Source organism: Nansenia antarctica (assembly GCF_963989245.1).
Source record: "Nansenia antarctica genome assembly, chromosome: 2".
NCBI classification, from domain to species: Eukaryota; Metazoa; Chordata; class Actinopteri; order Argentiniformes; family Microstomatidae; genus Nansenia; species Nansenia antarctica.
The window spans coordinates 7,833,651-7,850,879 of record NC_137675.1 but is presented as its reverse complement, the minus strand read 5'-3'; the positions used below and the strand labels follow the sequence as shown (position 1 = coordinate 7,850,879).

The 17,229-nt window shown below is 41.8% G+C and overlaps 1 protein-coding gene across 1 annotated transcript in view; it reads right to left on the bottom strand.

Moving 5' to 3' along the window:
• The window catches only part of lcor (ligand dependent nuclear receptor corepressor), a gene marked incomplete at both ends in the record, with an annotated part of 70,497 nt that overhangs the window by 48,399 nt on the left and 4,869 nt on the right, over positions 1-17,229 (bottom strand). The window lies entirely within an intron of this gene.

Genomic DNA, 17,229 nt, shown 5'->3' with positions numbered 1-17,229 from the left:
ATTATGTAGCCCCAGATTGGAAAAGTTGAAAGCACAACATGTCAACAATTTACTTGCACTACAAAATATACATTTTATTCTCAGGTGAAAAAATAATAATATTCATAATTACCAATCTGAATGCTCGTCACGGTTAAAACTGCCATTGATTGCTCAATATGACCTAATCAATTAAAGAAGAAATGATTTCTCTGTCGTTAATTGAAATGACCCATGAATAACAAAACTAATTGTGATTGACTTTGGGGGAGAGGCAAGATGACATGAGCCATACAAATCTGGCAGAAGTTTTGCATTCAAGTTTTTTTAAATGTTATATATAGGCTATATGTTTTTAGGGCATTTCTGCTTTACTGGGATAGAGACAGTAGAGATTGACAGGACGGATGGGTGAGAGAGAGAGGAGCTATATCATGCAAGATATGTCGAGTGTGGAAATGGAACCGGGTACCTTGCGGATGCGTGGTATGCACATTAGTGTGCTACGCCACTAAGCTCCCTATTGAACTCGTTTCCTTTTGTTCAGAAGCTGATTTCGTACAATAAGGCGATCAAGGTAAATTGTTTCCCGAATGTTGCTTAGTGACAGCAGCATCCATCACTCAAGATGCTCATTAGAGTCACATTCCTCTCATGTCTTCTCTTCATCTGCCTTTGTCTCCTGTCTCATCGAGGTTACATCACTTGTTTGGTTTTCTATCTTTAGCTTCCGATTGCCAGGTTCATTAAGTGCAACTTGGGAGCGTGTCGCTTCAATCTAAAGAATGTATGGACTAAATGAATCATAAACTACCAAAAATGTCATTCTGCTCGTCTTCCAAATGCAAAGAAAACATGCACAGCATCGATTATGAAATGACAGAACTTGAGCTTGTATTAAAAAGAGGTTGATATACACAAGCTTGTTTAGCCAAGCCAAATATATAACTATTTATTTATTTATTTTTATGATTTATTTATGGGTTTTTCAATTTTTCAAACACAAACACACAGGTACATCACAAACATATCAACAAAAAACAAAACAAAACAAACAAAACAAACAAAAAAGTAAGCAAATAATACAAATAATGATAAAAGAAGAACAATTTCAACAACAATAACAACAACAACAATATATATTATCAATATAAATGTAAATATATAAAACTATGAATGTATAGTTGAGACCTATACAGTCTGAAGATCATTACCAACTCGGGAGCAGCACTTGTGTGTAGATAGTACTGCGGTGCTACCACTTACACTTGGTTAAACATACTGACCCACAAGAGCACACCTCTGCCTCCTAATTCAACCTAAAATAACGCTAGAAAAGACTCCAAGTTCCAGAGACCCTTGTGTGATTTCCAGTTGCCACCACAACCAAAGAGGTAGGGGTGAAAAGGCAGCAGATCTAATAAGGGCTGTGTGGGCTGGAGAGTCTGGGCCAATGACAGACCACAGACACAGACATAACTTTGAAATGATTTTATCAAATACCTAATAGAGTCTGTGCTTCTAAATTAACACTTAATATGCGATAACGACATGCACAGCACACATAATGAATTCAGAGATATTCCGAGACCTTTAAAAAGATACTTAACCAATGTACTCTTGACACACTGTATACATTTTGCACACACACACACCACACACCACACACACACACACACACACACCACACACCACACACCACACACACACAATAAACAGTGTGATTCAATGGAAAGGGTAAAACAACGGTTAGCCTAGTGGTTATTTTTCTACTACTAATCTGATGTTTATCGCATTGTGCTCCTACTGTACACAGTACTCCATCTCCGACACGCGCATGCACAGCACACACACACCAATGAAATCTGGACACTGACAGACCAATTTACAGACAGCTGTGCAGGAAAAGCCTACAACACTCAAAACACACACACGTGCGCACACACACACACACACACACGTGCGCACACACACACACACACACACACACACACACGTGCACACACACACACACACACACACACACACACACACACACACACACACACACACACAGCGTAGACACTGTCAGTGGCAGCATTACAGGGAGAGTAGGTTAAACAATCTCATTTAGCCCTCTCTTGACCTAGATTTGGTTTGAATTAAAGCAGGGTCTGTCGAGGGGGAGAGAGAAAAAAAAAACATGTTCATGTGACATCATCCCAGCACACAGCTGTGCTACTGGGGGAGCGGAAAATCCAATTTATGCAAGCAGGACCTTCAGCCACCTAACGCCGCGGCTTTTATCTACCAATCCCCCAAATACAGGAGGACGCGGGATCTAGTTTGCCCATGGACGTGTATTTACGAAGGGCGAAATAACCAGTGGTAAAGCAGCGGTTTAAGCTTTTAATGCCTGTGATTAGTGCCAGAGGCGAGGTTTGGCTTGACGACTAAGCAACAAATATATATGGCATTACTACTATAAAGCCGAAACGCAGGGTTCGCAGACAGATGTGTAACCTCTAAGAGCAGGTTATTTATAGTGGCGGTGACGACCCTTTACACAAAATGCTAGCCCTATCTACAATGCCTCAACAGAGAGGAATCATAATCTCAATGTGTATATATTGTTTTGTTTTTGTTTTACGATCCGATTCGTGGCACGATAAAGGATAAAGGACAACATTCCTGAAATGAAAGAAGTGTCAGTTGAGACAAAAAAAAACATCACCACAAACGGCGTATCTGCTGGGAGATAGCAAGCCAAACACAGCCTATTCAGATGCTGGGGGGGGGGGGGGCAGAGGATCAGCAGAAAATCATGAAGATATGATTTGCAACAATTTGACAGAGAAATAGCACCAATGTCCATTATTAATACATAGCCTAGCGTTAGCGTATCACTCTGGGCTGCATTAACCAATCAATATCGACTGGTGCGGGGGGGGGGGGGAGCTTTTTCTCATCCAAGATGGCTGCCAAGTAGTGTTATTAACTAAATCAATTATGAACACCATTTCTGAACGAAACCAAACAGGTTTCAAATACAATTTGCTTTTATGAAAAATAACACCCTGGAGCTATCTCAAAACTTTGTTTTGCATACAGCTGCAACTGACCATGTTAACAAATGGCTTTTAAGATATGTGAGCCTTTAAATGCCAAATTAGCCTAGTAATTTGGACAGCCTGAGCCACCATGAGAGCCTCCTCTCTCAAATGTATCGACTGGATGTAGGAATGACAGCCCATGAGATCGACATGGTGTTTTTTTTTAACACATTCTGAGGCAACGTTTGTTTGAAAAGACTCAAATAAACATAAACATAAATAACAGAGTTATACTTAAGAGTATTGATTATAATAAAACGGTTATTTCAAATAAAAATAAAAAGAATACAACAAATAAATATAATATATATAATATATATACTAATTAAAACCAACTAATTACTAATTAAATCCATCATGGAACAGCAGAACATTTTGAAAAGTGTGCCTTTAAGAGACCTCCACCACATGAATCGCTCACCAATTTACTATGAACATGTAAACAAGATGGCCAAATATCACCATACAAACCACCTCAGATGGATAATGACAGCCCAGATAATGGAGACAGCCAGTCGAGCTCAATGTCAAGGAAAGCAAACAAAACACAAAAGAGATATTCAACTCCTGTTTACGATATCTTATTTCTTCTACAGATGCCACGGGGAAAACACTTAATATACAGTCTCTATAGGTGCTGTATATTATCAGATATATATGCCATGATTGTTTGTCAACAATACAGGGGATGCAGCGGTAGATGAGATACAACTTTGACTGACAAAGGCCTTAGAAAAGCGAGGAGACTTAGAGAGAAGAACAAAGAACATCCACTCACTGAACACTTTATGAATGAATGAATGAATGAATGGTCTTTATTGTCATTGCTACAGTACAGGTACCAAACAACGACATTTAAGGATTTATTAGGAACTCATTCATTCAGGTGGTGAAGGGGAATGTTTTCTCTCCATTAATACCAAGCAATCATCATTTGAATGCCACAGCCTGTTTGAGTATTGTTGCTGACCAAGGGCATCCCATCATGGCCGCAATGGACCCATCTTCTAATGGCTACATCCAGCATGATAATGCACCGTGTCACAAAGAAAAACGTTGTCTCAAACTGGTTTCATGAACATGACAATGAGTTCAGTGTAGTTCAGTGGCCAGTGTCACAGTCACTGGATCTGAATCCAATAGAACACCTTTGGGATGTGGTAGAACGGGAGATTCACAGCAAAAAGAAAAGCTTTCAGTTGAAAGTGCATCTGAAAGCTCTGCGGGTGAGTTGTGTGATGCAATCATGTCATCATGGACCAGAATCTCAAAGGAAATGTTTCCAACATCTTGTGGAATCAAGGCCGCGAATAATCAGTGCTGTTGTGAGAGCAAAGCGACACCCTACCCAGAATTACTATGTGTGTTCCTGATAAAGTGTTTGGGCAAGCGTGTATCCTATGTGAGAAGGGAAAGGAACTCCGTTTCACTGTAGCTAGAAGCTAAGAATTAAGCTTCTGTGTAACTGTATAATTATGGGAGGTTTAACAATGGAATATTGTTCCATTGCTCAAACAATTAATGGGGTTCAGATCCCACTGGAAGCCAGGAGGTAAATTGCCCAGTTTTTTCCCCTTTCATAAACACACAGTGAAGGCTTTTACTGCGGCTCCATGCTGGCTACTCTTTGTGTGTGTGTGTGTGTGTGTGTGTGTGTGTGTGTGTGTGTGTGTGTGTGTGGCTCTGCGCTGCAAAGCACAAAACCCATTAAAGTGTTAACCCCCAAAACCTTAAAAACATAAGCAGAGCATCTGGAGAGAAAAAAAAAAAAAAGGAAGAAATCCCATTCCATTAAAACCGGAAAAATCTACATCTTCACATCGCTTATGAGGAAACCCCAAGCTAAATCCCACTAGTATGCAACAACCAAGCAGACTGATTTGCACACAGCCAAGGGGCAGATGAACTTTCTAAAGAGAGCACTCTTTTTTTCTCTCCAAAAGACAAAAGGCATGGCAACCAGAGGAACACTGCAGTATTAATGATTAGGAGTATAGATTTGCTGGTAACTCTGAAACAAACCTTTGTACGCCCGTAACTGTGAATTGCAGTATTGCTTCTTCTTTATTTCAGGCTCTTTTTCCCCCCCCCCAAGACGTGACGTCCTTGGTAAGAGTGGTAGTCTATCCCACCAACACCAAAGGAACATCAGAGAAACGTCTTCAAACGTCTTCGCCATCGACGTCAGAGACATCAGAGAGGGAGCACCTGAATGTAGCACACCTACAACCCAGCTAGGATGCCATGCAGCGCTCACTATGAACAAAACTCACACACATTGAAAGGATCAATATCATCACATTATTTTATTTTTTTATAATAATATCCACTTTTTCAGATGTCAGGGAGGAGGTGGAAATAGGTAGGATGGAAGGTGGTTGGTGGAGATGAGATTATTATTTATGTCTTGTGCGATACATAAAGGACCCTATGAGTGACAAAACAAGTTAAAATAGGTTTAAAATAATAAAGAGAAAACCACCCATACTGTAGTTAAACACACAGCATACATTTCACACCTAAATTGCACAAATGTCTAGAAGGATGTCTAGAAGGATGAGATACTGGTGTCCTTCACAAGTACAAGTACGCACACTCACACGCACACGCACACGCACACACGATGATGGGGAAAAGGAATTAATTTTTAATGATTTGATTGAATTGAGCCAAGACTCTAGATCCTACTCAGAGGGCCTTGATCAAACGATCAATGATCTCAAACCAAACTGGACAAAAAGAAACGCGTTGTGGAATGACAACGATTATGATCTTAAGTGTTGAGGAACAGAACAGTGTAGGGTTGCATTCTTTTAAACATTATTTTGGTAATCAATTATTCTTTCGAATAACACCTTCAAATGATAAATCGGCAAAACAGTAAAAAAATAAAAATTAAAGACTTTTTTTTACTTGTTAAAAAAAACTCTGTTAAACCAGTTATATTAAACAATAAATAAAACAATAGTTGATTGCCAAACTTGTCAGTCAATTGTTGGGATTTGGTATGTTTTGCTCGAGACACAGGGTCAGCTATAGTCGGCACCCCTGGAGCAATTAGGGGTTAAGTGCCTTGCTCAAGGGCACACGCATCTCCCTCCTGAGGAGGGGATTGAACCAGCGACCTTCTGATTGCTAGTCGGCCTCTCTAACCTCTAGGCTACCGCCACCCCCATGGGAAACTGTTTACTTGAAAACATATCATGACTGACTTGATCATCAAATGCACACATCATAGTAGGTCAATGAAATTACAGATAATACACACATGAACTACAAATTAACTGTACTGTGCTGTTAATCACATCCCCATTTGTTGACAATATGACTTTTTACAAGTCTCGTGAAATGTATCAAAGCCTGGAGCAAGCCTGGATTTTCCTTTAGTGACATTGATGGAATACCCCCCGGGTCTCTAGTGGAAGAGAGACTGTTCCTGAATGATATTTGCCAGGTACCTCTTGGACTAAGGACCTTTTCTCTTAATTTGTAAGAAAAACATTTCTTCATGTCTCTAACAGGGGAATTACCACAATAATGATTTCACACAGAATGCCATGATCATGATACCATGCCAAGTGATTAAATGTTAACAAGCACATGTGTGATTCTCATCAACCTACATATTAGCCTATAACATGTCTTTAAAAGACAAAGACAATGTGTTCTTGCATGTTCAGAGTGTTATTCAGATATCTTAGCAACTTATTTTGATATTGCTATGCATTTTCCATCTAAATTGTCATTATTGATGTGTGTTTCATTTCACATTCAATTCAATGGTAATCTAATGCACTTTAAATACATAAACACTACATACATACATCTAAATAAAACTCAAGTTAATCGATGCAGCCTTATGCGACAGTGACAACAAATCATGAGTACCGCTCAAGAACGTTTCTCATTATAAACTATTTCTCCAACCATGTGTACACATCAGTGTTTCTGTCATGTTGTTGTTCTAAACATATTCTCAAGGCCAAAATGACAGACTCCTCAACTCTAGCCTTTTTCGCTGTCTCTCCCTCTCCCGGTTCACAGCATCAAGCAGTCTCCTGTTCTGCTCCACAAGCGTAGCCAAGCTAATTGAGGGCTAATGTAATATAGCTCTTGTTTTTCTTTCTTTTTTTTAAAGGTTATTTTTTATAGTGGGCAGTCCCACTCATATTTTTCTTTTTATTGGATAGAGATAGTTTAGATAGACAGGGAAGTAAGGAGGAGAGGGCATGTCAGCAGGGCATGGGCTGGATTCGAACCCATGCCGACATGGACATACCTGTATGTATAGATGCTGTAGGCTGCGGTGCTAGACTACTAGACCACCATAGGCCACGTAATATAGCTATGGTGACAACTGTCTAGATTACACAAGTTAATTACTGCATTACTGCCTACAATGCAACCTATTTCAACTTTCTCATATTAAAGCTGAAACGACATGTTAGAATATGACGCTATGTGTAACTGACAGGGCCTTATAAATACAGTAGGTGTCAACTTAGTTTTTTAAACTTTTGTTGGATGTAATAGTCCATAGGAACTAAACAAGAACGTTTCTGCTCGGAACTAACTGAGCTCAGGACATTTGGGGGATTTCAATCCCTGGTCGGGATATTCTAGACACTCAAACTACACAAGCATCTGAGCCTCATCTTAGCAGGTCAGTTCAGGGAAAACATATCTCTTTGGCAGCAATGACCCTGGGAAGATTAGCAAGACAGGAGGAGACTGAAGACCCATGTCACCCTAACCTTAAAGACCTATTCACCCCCCACTAACCATTCTGTACAATTCCTCTACTATTAAGCCCAATTTATGCTTCTGCGTAAAATCGATGGCGTAGGCTTGCGTAGGCCCGCAGCCTACGGCGTAGGTTTACGCGCATCTCTCCAAAAATGTAACTACGCGGCAGTGCCTACGCAACCATAAGCACTGTGATTGGTCCGCTTGGTAGCACATGATTCCGACATGATTCCGACTCTCTCGTCTGCCAAAATGCGGAAGCCATGACAGAAATGTCATTTACTTTCTTCTGTAATTACTTATTAATAAAGATTTGAAAAATTATGATAACCATCGTATTATCTTAGTTTAATGTCATTTCAATGCATCATAGAACTTTTATTTACAACAAGCATAACAAAAAAAAATCGCTATTATGCCGGTATGAGTACACCGTTCCAACGGAGCGCCCTATGGAAGCGTCAGGCACAGCCTTCCCATAGCGCGATTCACATTTACGAGATGTACAATCCTGTTTATTTAGAAATAAATGATTAGTTACAGGGAGCCCCATGGCTGTTCAATGATATTTATGATAGAGATATTTAATGTAAAGTTATCTATAAGAACTGTGATTGGTCCGCTTGGTAGCGTCACATTCCGACTCTCTCGTAAATGCGGAAGTCATGACAGAAATGTCATTTACTTTTTCTGTGATTACTTATTAATAAAGATTTGAAAAATTATGATAACCATCTTATTATCTTAGTTTACTGTCATTTCAATGCATTATAGACATTTTCTTTACAACAAGCATAACAAAAATAAGTTTTTTGATCGCTATTATGCCGCTATGAGTACACCGACCAACGCGGAGCCGTAAAGACCAAAGCAGAACTATAAACCGGGAGAGCCCTTGCGCAAGCTACGGCGTAGCCGCGCCTAAATTCGACGCAGAAGCATAAATTGGGCTTTAGACCTAATCTTTTCTTCTTTTCTGTTTTTAAACTAATCCTTCTTCTTCTCCTAGCATTGTGACTGCCAACAGCCCCTGTTCCTAGCATAGATTCTGTTTCTTATAATGATTGATGTACAGATGGTTCACTTACTTTAGACAAATGTACTTGTTATAAGTTGCTTTGGATAAAAGCATCTGCTAAATGGCAATAATATGTAATGAATGAATAGAACTGCCTCTGGTTTAAATTTGGTGTCTAGGGCAATATTGTCCAAACTTGATTGTCAGATAAATGCCATGCAGCATTAGGGCTGCACGATTAATCGATTTTAAATCGAAATCGCGATTTGAGATGGTGCGATTAGCAAATCGCGATTAGCAAACCTAGAGTTTTAGAGTCGTTTGCGGCTGTTCTCACGAAGGCACCGTGAAATAACCAATTCCATCACGCATTACCTCGCTAAAGACGTGGTGTCTACTGTATTAACACTGTGAGCAACGAAGAGTTTAAAAAACTCATCCAAACACTCAATAAAAGATAATGTGATTCCATCCTGCACGTACGGAGCTGAAAAATGTGGAGTACTATGCAACAACAACCGATCTGCGGTCGAGCCGTGCACTTACATAGGCCTACATTACGACGAGTTGAAGAGCTTTATCTATTTCAATGTTTACAGAAAGGACCTATTCTTTTTTACTGGACATTTTTATTATGACTTTATTTAACTTGATTGCAGTATGTGCAATATTTAGATGCTGCTCCTGAGCCATAATTAAATAACCTTGTTTGTAGAAAGGTCCTATTTTATTTTCATAATGGAATTGTAAAAAAAAAAAATGACACTTGAGAGAAACAAAATGGCAGCTGTTTAAAAAAACCATACATAAATATGTTGTTCCAATTCATATATTTTAAGTTCTCATCCTTGCATTAGAACAGTTTGATGGCATAAGAGCAGTTAACAGTTTGATGTTATCATGTGGTAATGCTCTCTGAAATTAGTCCATGATAGACAGATTCATCCAATCACCTGCCAAGTATTTTTTGAAAGTACCTGCCCTTTTCCAAACAGCTTCCAATTAAGCTTTCCTAGATGGTTGTGTGAAACAAACCACCTGAGTCAGGTTAGTAATGCTCCATCACATGTTTTAATCTGAAGCTTGATTTTAAAGCAACCCAACTTTAAAGCAACCCAATGTAAGTTTAGTTCTTTCACTCGTAGCTCGGGCTGTGGGGCTGCTAGAGGAGGGAGCCTCTAAGTCCCCTGAAGACGTACAAACAAACTGCACGTTGATACGACCTTCCTAGCCGGAGATATGGCCACACTTTACAAAAACTTCCTTTGGGTCGCTTTAAAAAAAATAATCGCAAATTAAATCGCAATCGCAATATCTGTCCAAATAATCGCAATTCGATTTTTTCCCCCAAATCGTGCAGCCCTATGCAGCATTCACTTAATCCATCATTTCATCTCCTGTCTCTAGGTCCACTTGACAACGATTGAACATCAACCTTCTAAGCCTCGACATAAACTACCTTATATACACACTAACACACATACACTAACACACACATACTATACACTAACACACATATACACTAACACACTAACATACTATACACTAACACACAAACACACAACATGTGCATACAGTATACATTCACACACATATTGTGCCTCAAAGGTGACTGGTATTTCAGCTTGTGGTGTGTGTGTGTGTGTGTGTGTGTGTGTGTGTGTGTGTATATGCATGCTTCCATGTGTGTGCCTGCGCTCCCTCTTATCATATGATATTCACATGAAGTTGCGGTCGTTATCTCCACGGAAACAAAGAAGATCATTCACATGGAGCTCTCCTCAGAGAGCCTGCAGATCTCTCTCACACACGCGCGCACGCGCACACACACACACACACACACACACACACACACAGACACACAGACACACAGACACACAGACACACGTGTAACAATACCTTAAGATAACTCCAATTTCACCAAAGAGGAGCCTAGCCAGAGGTGGATCATTATCATTACTTGATAGAGAGGCTTTGACGCTTTTATCACTCTCCAGTTACAAAAGAAGAAAAGCCTCTAGAAAAACCACCTTGGCATTTCCAGGGTGGTATTAAACAAAGGGCGCTACACCTTGGCTTGGGCCGACATTCCTAACTCAAGCACTGATGTAGTATATAGGAGTCTAATGGCAACTTCTGCACACAGCGTCTTCGGTGAGGGAAAAACTTGCAAAAAGCCCAAAGTGCACACGTCATGCTCACATGTACTGTGTGTGTGTGTGTATATATATATACTGTATATATATATGAGAGAGAGAGAGATACATACATATATATATATATATATATATATACACAGTATATATATATACACACACACACTAGAGAATTGTGTGTATATATACTGTCCATGACAGACAGGCACTGGGGAGAGGGCTAGTGGAGGGGGGTCAAGGGTCAGTCATATTGGACATAAGGACAGAAGTTCTAGAAAAAAACACAGATGCAGGAATCTAATTATGACAACAACCAACTTAGCCACAAGAACGAGGATCCCTCATTAGTACTGATCCTTAATGAGTAGAAAAATGTGTGTGCGTGTGTGTGTGTATGAAAAGGAGAGGTGTGTGTGTGTGTGTGCGCACGTGCACAAACATTCCATTTCACTACACGCACATTATACAAAAGCCTCCCCCTCTCTCTACTGTTAAACACACACACACACACACACACACTCAATCCAAATGCTTTCTCAAATATTACCTTACACACAATAGAAACCATACTGAATAACTTTGTGGAATTCTGAATGTACAATTCTACAATGTGAAAGTACACACACAGTATCTCCTCCAAAACAGGAGTTCCCCTTTCTCTAAAAAGCTGTCAATCCATATCTTTTAGGCTATTCGTTTGGGTGTGTGCGTGTGTATGTCTCTCTGTGTGTGTGTGTGTGTGTATATGTCTGTGTGTGTGTGTATATATATATATATGTTTTGTGTGTGTGTGTGTGTGTGTGTGTATATATATATATATATGTTTTATGAGATTGATTACTAGGCCTCTTCAGGGGTTGAGCGTTCCAGCTTAGGCTGTTTGTGTTTTCTGTGGTCGGCTCTGTGCATCACATGTGTGATGCCGTGTCCAGGATGAAAGGCTCGCCTCAAACAAAAACTAATGTATCCCTCCTCCAGACATGTTGTTCACCAGGAACAAGCACAGCCCAAAAACAAACCCTGTGACTTAGAGTGTTTTTTCCTTTTTCTGTGTTCTTAGCGGTGGAAAAGGGTAGCTGTGCGGTGCGCTACTGTGAGCCACCCAAGCAACACTACTGTAAACTAGGGTTAGGGTTTACGTGTTAACAGTGGATAGGGAGCTGTTCTGTGAATGAATGAATGAATGAATGAATGGCCTTTATTGTCATTGCTACAGTACAGGTACCAAACAACGAAATTTAGGAGGGGTGGCTCCCCTGGTGTTAGGAAAAAAAAAAAAAAAAAACTTTTAAAAACATCACAAGAAGGGAAGGAGCTGGTTTACATAAATAAAGGCTATGTACACTATCCACTGTACTATACTGTACAGATAGACGACTAGGGTTGTCATATTGCACAATAGTGTTATTTCACATTTATTTAAAGTGTCGCAGTTTGCAGGCTTGAGATGTACATATTTGTGCCTCAGCACTGCACCTGATTTTTTCAGTCCAGCAGCTGCCATCAATCCGTCCAGACTGTCCAGGGCCCAGAACCTAGGTCTTTGAGCCACCCAAGCAACACTACTGTAAACTGGGGTTAGGGTTTACGTGTTAACAGTGGATAGGGAGACGTTCTGTGAGCCATCCAAGGAATACTTCTGTAAACCAGAGGTTAGGGTTGGAGTTGTGTGTTAACGGTGTGAGAAAACCCAAGTAATACTACCATCAACTAGCAGCCCCGGGAAAGATATTCCCTCCACAACATTGGAAGGCATTAGGGGGGGGGAGAGAGAAGAAATCCCCAAATTCCTCGGAAATCCCAGTTTTAAATAAGAGGTCTGAAATCCCCCCGTAGCTAGTAGGAATACCCCATGTTGAGCTCATAATCTAAACCCGTTTTGGAGCAGTTGGCTAAGTGCTCCAGAGTGTGTTTTAATAGGGGGCAGCACATGACTGAAACACACACACACACACATACACACATACACGTAAAATACACACACACACCACACACGTAAACACTCACACACACACACACACTGATAAAAAACCATATGGCTGCTTTTAGCTCTGGCACTCTGAAAGCACACAGAGTGTGTATGCCAGTGGCGATGGGGCCTGGATGGATGAGGGAGATAGGATGTAAACGTATCCCCCCCCCGCCCCCCCCCAAGGATTAAGAGTGCCCCGCTTGGCATAGCAGGTGCCACTCTCACCACCCTCCCCCACCCCATCTCCCTGCCAAAGACACACCAGTGTACCTGTACCTGGGACAATTTGCGCAAGCAAGCAGCCATAAAACATTTCCCTTTTTGCAAATCCAAAGGTTGCTCTGCACTTCCGCACATGGAGAGAGAGAGACAGAGAAAGAGAGAGGGAGAGAGAGAGAGAGAGAGAGAGAGAGAGAGAGAGAGGGGGAGAGAGAGAGAGAGAGAGAGAGGGAGAGAGAGAGAAAGAAAGAACGACACACACACACACACCAGAAGAGCTACAAACGAAAAGTTCAATATTCACACACATGTTAATGTTATGTTGATGTCAGCTGACATGGGGGGGGGGGGGCAGGTCCCAGGTTATGCAGATCTCACCAGCGCCGCTGGGTGTGACACACTGCTAGTTCTTATCACAACACCTGCTGCAGGAAACCTCTTAGTCAAAAACACCAGAACAACACAACAGACACACACCTGGCCTTGACCCTTTCCCGAAAAATTCCATCCGGCCCAATTTGTGTGTGTGTGTGTGTGTGTGTGTGTGTGTGTGCCTGAGGGAGTCCAAAGGGTGAGGGAGGGAGGGTAATTGATACGGTTAATCATAGTTACTGGACCTTCGACCCATAACCAAATGTTCAAACTGCAGATGGGGAAAACTGTTCCGATGTGTGTGTCTGTGTGTGCGCCTGTCTGTATGTGTGTGTGTGTGTGCTCCTGCCTGTATGTGTGTTTGTGTGTGTGTGTGTGTGCCTGAGTACCTGTATGTGTCCGCACCTGCCTCTATATACTGTATGTGTGTGTGTGTGTGTGTGTGTGTGCGTGTGCGCATGCATGGGTAAATAACCCAAATGTTACAACTTGTAATGAACAAACAGCCGAATGTTACTCAGTGTAATACATGGCTTATAGAGCACCAAAAGGCGATATATACAGAGACAGTTATTACTATGTTATAGAAAAGCAAAGAGTAACAGTGGTGTAATTCCTTTTCTACTCCTCTTCTGGTCGTCAGTAAAGCCAATAAGATAAGAGTAGAACAGAGTGCCTCCGAAACAGCCTACATGCCAATTAAGTCTGAGGAGGAAAAGCCCCTACTGCTGCTGCCACTTCAGTGTGTGTGTGTGTGTGTGTGTGTGTGTGTGTGTGTGTGTGTCAGCCAATCATTTGAGGGTGGGTGTTAGAAATGTCACTGACAAGAACTTCCAGTCACTCTGAACACCGCAAGTGCCTCTCTACAGGAGAAGAGAGAGATTCTCGGGCTGACAAACGGACGCAGGAGGCCGACGTCATTCCGCTCCCCGATACAATCGGCCTAAAAATGATCACTTCGTCACCAATCGATGCGCGCGCCAAAAAAAACGGTGGATTTTTTTCAAAACAAAGTCAACCGTAGGCGGCTAGCAAGTGACGGCAGCTAGCCACTTTCTGTGAATTAAGACACCCGAAGGAGTGGAGGTTGGCAGAGGGAGTGGGTGGGGGGGGGGGATGTGGGTGAAAGGGTAGTGGATAGATGGAAGAGGAGGGGAGATAAAAATAAAGTGACATTTTTCCTGATTGTTGTGGTGGCGGCAGCGCGGCAGGCTTGGGTGAGCTGACCTTCAGCTTTATTTGAATGCGCAGCCTCTCGCATTCCGCTCCTTAACGCAGGGTGACAAAGACACACACCGCCTCGGCTAAAAACCCTGCCGCTGCCGAACTACAGAGGCCTGGCCGGGGCTGTCACCTCCGCTTTACTGTGTCTGCTGTGTGTGTGTGTGTGTGTGTGTGTGTGTGTGTGTGTGTGTGTGTGTGTGTGTGTGTGTGTGTGTGTGCGTGCGTGCGTGAGAGTGAGTGAGTGAGTGAGTGAAAATAAGCAACGAAAAAAAAGGACCTTTCTGCACACTGTCACAAAGCAATTCAGTGGCTTACGGACAAATGGCTACGGGGGAATTTAAAAAGCTTTTTTTCGTTTTAACTCGATGAACATGGCCTTCGAAGTTTGATGAACTTCATGAGTTTTTATTTGTTTTTAAAAACCCATCTCAAGACCACATTGCAGAGGTGGACCAAGCAATTACACAAGCCACTCACTGGCTGTTCTGGAACCGAACACAATCATAATATTGAAGAGCCGAAAGACAGACCCGACAATAGACATTCCAAGATATATTGTGAGCACAAATACACTCTCACAAATACACTCCCTCTCTCTCTCTCTCTCTCTACACTAGAGCGAACAGAATTACCCTCTCACTACACTACACTACACTACCCAGTGTGCATCAGTGTGCAACAGGCACTGGCACCATGCCATGCCCGGTGGGCACAGTGTGCTTAACCAAACGTGCCCAGATTCACCAGCAGCCTGGGATGGTTGTTTCTCCGCTGCCTGCCTGCCTGCCTGCCTGCCTGCCTGCCTGCCTGCCTGCCTGCCTGGGTCCCTGGCAGGCCAGTTGGCAGCAGTTTGGGGCTTCAGGCAACATGTTCAGTTCACACAAAAAAAACTATCAAACTGCTTCTATACCAGCCTGCCATTTGGCCCAAAGAACCATTAAAGAACTCATTCATTCAACAATGCCGTCATGGGGGGTGCCTGGGTGGCGTGGGTTAGGGATAGGGTTAACCCTAACCCTAATCTTAACCCTATCCTGCATGTCATGTCATCCCTCCCCTCTCTCTCTCTCTCTCTCTCTCTCTCTCTCTCTCTCTCTCTCTCTCTCTCTCTCTCTCTCTCTCTCTCTCTCTCTCTCTCTCTCTCTCTTCTCTCTCTCTCTCTCTCTCTCTCTCTCTCTCTCTCTCTCTCTCTCTCTCTCTCTCTCTCTCTCTCTCTCTCTCTCTCTCTCTCTCTCTCTCTCTCTCTCTCTCTCTCTCTCTCTCTCTCTCTCTCTCTCTCTCTCTCTCTCTCTCTCTCTCTCTCTCTCTCTCTCTCATCCTTCCTGTCAATCTCTACTGTCTCTACCCAATAAAGCAGAAATGCCCTAAAAACATATTTCAAATAATAATATCGTCATGGTCTTACAGTGTTAGTTGTGCATTAAAACTAAATTACATTTTAGTGATAAAAAGGGTCTTGTATCCTCTCAAATTAAAGCCACAATCCGTAATTAAAACAACAACAAAATGTCAGCCTCACCACACAAAGCTGGGGCGGTCTGTGACATCACCGTGGGAGTTCTAAACCTGACTGTCTGTGACATCACCGTGGGAGTTCTACTGACTGTCTGTGACATCACCATGAGAGTTTTAAACTGAAGCTACGCTACAAAGCTAGCGTTTAGTTACATTCCTGATGTTTGTAAACATTAGAGTATTTTGGCTTACAACGGGCTTTGACAGTTGTACTAACCTCATGAGGAATCTTTAAAGTAACACATCATTCAAGAATCAATGAATATCATCAATGTATTATTTACATATACTGTATACAAACACAGCTTCCTGAATTACAGATTGAGGCTTTAATATGTCATAATAACAGAAGACATATTTGAACATAGGGAGGGGGGAGAAACAGTACACTGGAGATGTAGTTGGTGTGTCTTTAATGGCTCTTGACATACTTTGTAAGATGTTATGTTTTGGCCTTCGGTCTCACACAGGGACTGTTTCAACTGAAAGGCAGTGAGCAGTAGGGGGTAGGTGAACCTCACGCTCTGATAACCATACACCATAGCACTTTTTGAGGTTGACAATTGATTCAACAATTGATTCAACAGCCACAAATAAATTCAAAACTCATTCCTTCAAACATACACACACAAACACTAAACGTTCCTTCAAAAACACACTCAAAAGGCCCAATCCCAATACACCCCTTTTGCCCATACAATTTAGCCCTACCCCTCCCTTTTGCACATTCACATGAAGGGGTAGGGAGTCCCGATTCTTGTTGGGATGTCGGGGTAGGGCGGGGTAGGCCCTCCAAACAGAGAAACACTTCAAACCGAGGGTTAAAATCAAGGGTTGAAATCTCCCAGAATGCCTTGCAAATCACCGGCAAGATAGTGGCGACTGCACAAGCAACAAAAGAAAACCACAAATGTAATTAATAAACATTTTAAAAGT